The sequence below is a fragment of the Solanum verrucosum genome, unplaced genomic scaffold (assembly GCF_900185275.1).
Source record: "Solanum verrucosum unplaced genomic scaffold, falcon-dt-bn FXZP01000180.1, whole genome shotgun sequence".
Classification (NCBI taxonomy): Eukaryota; Viridiplantae; Streptophyta; class Magnoliopsida; order Solanales; family Solanaceae; genus Solanum; species Solanum verrucosum.
Window position 1 is genome coordinate 2,154,725 of NW_026020402.1, and position 6,598 is coordinate 2,161,322.

Here is a 6,598-nt window from a genome sequence, read left to right on the forward strand (position 1 = left end):
CGATCTTAAAGCAAGAGGATACAAAGGCTTAAGGAAAGAAAGAGTAGGCAGTTACGAAAATGCCCTTGTCATAAAATCAGGCATATTGATGAAGACATACCTGGTTGTAGACTCTTCTACTAAGTAGTAAAGTAATACGTGTGGAAATTATTTTTAAAAATTTCTATTAATTATACTAGGCATGACAAGTGTACTCTTCAAATTAAGTTCAAACTTTCTGTATGTATTGTAGTTGCGTGACGTCTAATGATTTACTATTAAAACATGATAATATATATATATATATATATATATATATATATATATATATATATATAGTGGTGGAGCCAGAAATTTACTCAAGGGTGTCCAAAAATAATGGTTTGTGGCTATCAAAATAAAAAAAATAATATTGTGTTATTTAGGGTTCGAACCCAAAACTCCTTCAATCAAATAGACAACTATTACTACTACGCCAAAAACATAACTTTTGTCAAGGGTGTCCAACTTTAAATATATATTCGTTAAATGTAGAATTTGACATATTTATACAACGTAATTTTCCGACAAGTGGTGTACAATGTTATATTACTATATCTAATAAGTGGGAATAACTACTACTTAGCACATGACAAGTGTTGGTTGATATGTGCTTGATAGTGCTGTACATTCTTCTTTTATGGTTGTACCTTTAAAATTTATATTATTGGACAATTTAACACCATTAATTACCTACTACTTTATTAGCCAAAAAGTTTGACCTCATTTGGGCCCATTTATTATTTATATGTTTTCAATTTTCAATATATGTTGTCTATCTAATTCTTTTTTTCAACCTTTTATTTTAAACTTCTTGAAATTTAATTACCTATTTATTACTCTCTCTATGCACTTTTAATTGTTATGATTTCCTTTTTAGAGTCAAACTATAAGAATTTTAACTAATATTTTACAATGTGTTTTTTCATCATATTCATAGGCAAAAAATTACAATTTATAGTACTTTTTGTATAGATTTTGCATATTTAATTTTTTTTAAAAAAATATCGAATTAATACAATCTCATTTAACTTTGAAAATTAGTCAAATGGACTTTCAAAAAGCGCAACATGACAAATACAAGTGGACGGAGAGAGTATATTTTAGCTAGAAAATATATTAGAGGTACAACTTTTTAAAAAATTTAAATTTTTATTGCGTTGACTCTTGAAATCTTATCATTGTCATATGAATTTGAACAAATTATATATTATTAAAAGTTACATAAAAGATGCTATAAATCACAATAATTAGCAATTAAAAATATTTTTAAATCATATAAGAAATTTGGTTGACTAATTGGAATAGAATAAGTAACATGTACTATTTGAAAATAACGTCAAAATTTCTAGAATTTACAATAAATTTAACAACTGAAAATATTTATGATTATTCACGTGAATTGAAACATGAGTAACCTATATTATTCAAAACTAACGCAAAAATACTATAAATCACAACAATTTAATAACTTCAAATATATTTTAAAGAAAACATATAAAAAATCGACTGATCTTCAAATTCCATTTATATCACATAAATTAAAACAAAAAAAATTAATATTTATTGGGCCCGTGCTGGCACGGGCACCAAATATCTCTATATATATATGTGTCACAAATGGAAAAGTCCCAATCAAGGAAGCAACATATATCATTTAACAACTTAAAATATCTCAAAGACATTTTAAAAGGGTTAATTTTGTAATTTTATCCATATCACATAAATTAGGACAAAGTGACCAGTAATGTACGTTATTTGAAAGTTACATAAAAATATTATAAATCACAATAATTAATAACTTAAAACAATTTTTTTTTTAAATATGAAAATTTGGATGACTCTCCAAATTTCATTTGTGTCACATAAATTGAGACAACAAAATAACATATATTGGGTCCATTTTAATTTATTTGTCTTATTTTTTTTTTTTTATATTTAAAAATTACGTAAAAATACTATAAATCATGTTAATTGACAGTATAAAATATGTTTTGAAAAAAATACAAAAAGTTCCATTGATTCTTGAAGTGAATCTATCGTAAAAATACTATAAATCATGATAATTGATAACATAAAATATTTCAAAAATGTTGTATGTGGGTAGTCTTATTATGCCTTAAATAGCGTCAAAGAAAGTACATGTTTGTGATAAAAAAAAAACTTATTCCTTTATTCACGCAAATAATCGCTTCAAAAACTCGATTATTAGCCCCAAAACATACCATTTATATTATTGGGCCCGTGCTTAACACGGGTAACATTATCTAGTATATATATATATGTAGTGCACATCTATACTAGCCAGTTAGGCTAACGGCATTAATTGCATGTTGCCGGCATATGTATATATATCTTCTCTAATTTTGCATATATAAAATATACAACAATCAACGTAATCTACCTTAAATTTTACACCTATGATGTATAATTATCCGTATTCGGAAATTATCCCTATTATTGAGAGTTATAGATAAATTAAATCTGAAAAGGTAATATTTATCACTAGTCTAGAATTAACTGATGATAAAAAGGCCTTAAAATGACATTGCATATCATTACCACAAACTCTAAACCAACATTGACTCAAAATAAGAGAGTATATTTTATGTTGAAAGCTAACGCGAACAACACTTTTGCTCACATGACTGACTAGCTCAAGGTTGGTCCGCATTTTCACAAGGAAAATTTGATAACTTGTGCCGTAGCTATAACAAGTTTCAGAAAATTTTGATTTGAAATTAGTGTTTATTTATGATATTTGAAGAAAATTTCAATTTTATAGTTCGAAATTTTGATTTCAAATCTCAAGTTCTACCAAGTAATTTGGCTCATGCATAAAGATGAGTTAAGATTAATTGAGGGTTAATAATTCTTTTTATCATACTATAACTCATTACCGCTTCTACCTGCACACGATCAAAGAAAATAAAACCTCAACATCTACGGGAGCAAGAACGAAACCTCTTTATGTATGTGTTGGATAGTTAGAAATTGTATTTTTGCTTATGTGTTAGGAATTAGTGGCATAGGACGAGAAATAAGATTTTTGGTTGGAAAGAAAAAGGAAAATAATCAATTTTTGGAATATATTGACACTGCAACACGTGATGGTTGCTAATGGGGTAAAATAATTGTTAGTTAGAAAAAAAATTAATCATTGGCAAAGCAAGGATATGGCATAATTGGTTTATGTGCATCTCTGTTTTGTTAAGGTTACAGGTTGTGAAATTATTGATTTTAATTTTGATTTGTAGTCCAAGGAAGAAATTGTATTTTTGCTTATGTTTTGTTTTGCACCTACAGAGTTGGAGGACATAATCAGTTGAGACCAAGTTAAAAAACACGTTTATGTATTATGCCTGAAAATCTATTGCAACTAAAAGTATGTATTGTTGCAGTGTGTATAGTTTCAACAATGTATTTTATAAGGTTCTAATTAGGATGAGTGACTACTTTCTTATGCTAAATTTTGTAATTTTATAATTTAAGAACTACTCCTTATGTTCTTGTTTACATGTCATGATTGGCAAAATTAGATATTCCAAATATTTTGTCATTTCTGGAAACCAAGAAAGAATTACATAACCCTTGGTAGTGACAGGGTCTTATTTCAAGGATACACAAGTATAGAACAATGCCTTATATAGCATTTTGGCAGTGCTCGACAGACATCCAAATGATCCAATGCTTATGGCTCATTATAGACATATTATACACTAGAATATTGTTTACGTAATATATATTCTAGTATTAATTCTTGATCTACCAACATCGTCTACAGTGGAATAGGGGTAGCAAGCAGAGGTTGAGCTTTTGCCAGGGTAATACCAAATTTTTCCTCCATGGCCAAATCTTTAGGTGCAATTCCACCATCTAGCTTCCAATTTAAGGTATTTATCAATGAACCTAGCGCGATTGGAATCATCCTAATAGCCAAAGGCAATCCAGGGCAAATTCTTCGACCAACACCAAATGGAATCAACTCAAAATCCCGGCCTCTAACGTCTATATCAGACTCCCAAAACCTCTCCGGTTTAAACTCCAATGGGTCTTTCCATAGACTAGAGTCGCGCCCTATTGCCCATACATTTGTTGGGTTCGAATGGTGATTCGGGCGTCATGCGGAAGCTTACAATTTGCAAATCATATAGTTGATAAATTAGATAACAAAAAACTTATACTAAAAATCAAAATATTATTATATCAAAACTAATATAAAGAAAAACATTGAAACTTTAGAGAGAATAAATCTCCCCATAAACTAAACTCTTTAAATGTCTACATTGTGGATACTATTGTTTTTTGTGTTAGAAGAAACAAACCTATATTTATAGAGTCCTAAAACTTTTTCTTACTAGAAAAGAGTCCTAAAAGGAGAAAATAAACCAAATATGAAAGAATATTATATTTTCCTTTCAAGAAAAGTAAAAACATTTATGATAATGTTTTGTCTTTTCTTTAAAGAAAAATAAATCTTAAATTATGGTAAGAAAATCAGGCAAAACCCTAACAAATCTCCCCTTTTGGCTGGATTTTCTTGACAAAGTTTGATCTGTCTTCTTCATTGCATGATAATCTTGTTCTTCACAAAATCTTCATCACTGTTGTTTGCCATGGTTAAAAATAAAATTTAAAATATATGGATTAAAAATGGGTTAAAAATATTTTGTTTTTATTCTTAAAAATTGCAGCAACAGGAATGTTGAAAAATATGGTTGAAACTTCTTCTCCACATGTAGCTTGACAAAAAATCTTTATTATCATCAAATTTGTTGCAAATTGATTTGAAACCACTTGAACCTTTCTTCAACCTCGTTGAACCATAGGACCACCGGATCTTTGAACCATGTGCTCTGATACCACTTGTTGGGTTCGAAGGGTGATTCGGGCGTCATACGGAAGCTTACAATTTGCAAATCATATAGTTGATAAATTAGATAACAAAAAACTTATACTAAAAATCAAAATATTATTATATCAAAACTAATATAAAGAAAAACATTGAAACTTTAGAGAGAATAAATCTCCCATAAACTAAACTCTTTAAATGTCTACATTGTGGATACTATTGTTTTTTGTGTTAGAAGAAACAAACCTATATTTATAGAGTCCTAAAACTTTTTCTTACTAGAAAAAGAGTCCTAAAAGGAGAGAATAAACCAAATATGAAAGAATATTATATTTTCCTTTCAAGAAAAGTAAAAACATATATGATAATGTTTTGTCTTTTCTTTAAAGAAAAATAAATCTTAAATTATGGTAAGAAAATCAGGGCAAAACCCTAACAACATTCACAAGAACTTGTGAGTCTTTTGGAATAGTAGAGCCATGAAGCTCAATATCTTCCTCAACTTTGCGCGGAATTAGGAAAGGAACTTGTGGGTGTATTCGAAAGGTTTCTTTTACGATGCACCTCAAGTAAGGAAATTTTGCAACATCAGCTTCATCTATTAGTTTGCCTCTGCCAATTACTTGTGCTAGTTGTTCTTGTGCTTTCTCGAAAGTATGTGGATTCTTGAGTAGTTCTGCCATTGCCCACTCCAATGTATTTGATGTCGTATCTGTCCCTGCTGCAAACAGGTCCTGCAAAACTTACTAGTGTAAGATCATATGAAGTAGATGCCATATAAAATCAAGTGAAAAATTCCAAAACATATGTTGCTTTCAATTAGTCAAACTTGAGTTGTGACTTGTGAGCCTTTGGTGCGGAGGTTTGGCTTGACCCCTACTATATCAATGTATAACAAAAAGTTACAAAGAGGTCAGAGGGGGGGATGAACCTTATGTTAGAGGGACTAGTACTAAGAGTTGCACCAAAAAGATTGATGAGAAGGAGTGACCTATTCATACTAGCTTAAGAAAACAATTATTGATATAACTAATTCGTCAAACTATCTTTATTAATTGATGTTTAGTAGTAGATCTTGGAAAATAATTTGAGAAATTGTCTTATCTAATATATTAAAAGTGGCAAGTAAAATATAAATGAACATTGGTCGATTTGGGGAAAGAGGGGTAGAGAATAAACTAACCATACACAATCACTCGGTTTGATTTCTGTCAATTTCATGAGGGCTAATGTCGAGAAGGGCATCTAACACATCAACATTTTCACGATTTCCCAATTCCCTTTCCTTTAGCCGCTCATCGATCAAATCACTTGTTAACTAGTGTAGATGGTTAACAAGCTAGATGGTTGAGTTAGTTAACTAATTAGCTAGAGTTAGTTAACAATATAGACATTTGGCATTAGTTAGTTACAAGCTCATGTGATTAGTATAAATACACAAGTGTACAGATTCAATGAATCAAGTTACATAATTCAATCAATACAATTTCTTTCTTCCTCTCTACATTTCTGTAAAGATTAAAGCTCCAACTATGAAGCTATCATGGTATTAGGTGCTTCGACTTCATCATTCCTAAAAACTAGTGAATCGAAAGAAGTTACTCAAAGGTTCCCATGACTGGAACTACAATGAATGCAACTGGAGATGGAACTGCTAGCACTGTCAGTGGTACACGCACAACAACATTCCCTGTGATTGATCATAATCATCCCCTGTTTCTTCAGAAT

The 6,598-nt window shown here is 29.8% G+C and overlaps 1 pseudogene; it reads right to left on the reverse strand.

The window, feature by feature from the left end:
- Nucleotides 1–3,796: 3,796 nt before the first annotated feature.
- LOC125840125 (geraniol 8-hydroxylase-like) lies at nt 3,797–6,271 on the reverse strand (annotated as a pseudogene).
- Nucleotides 6,272–6,598: the final 327 nt, after the last annotated feature.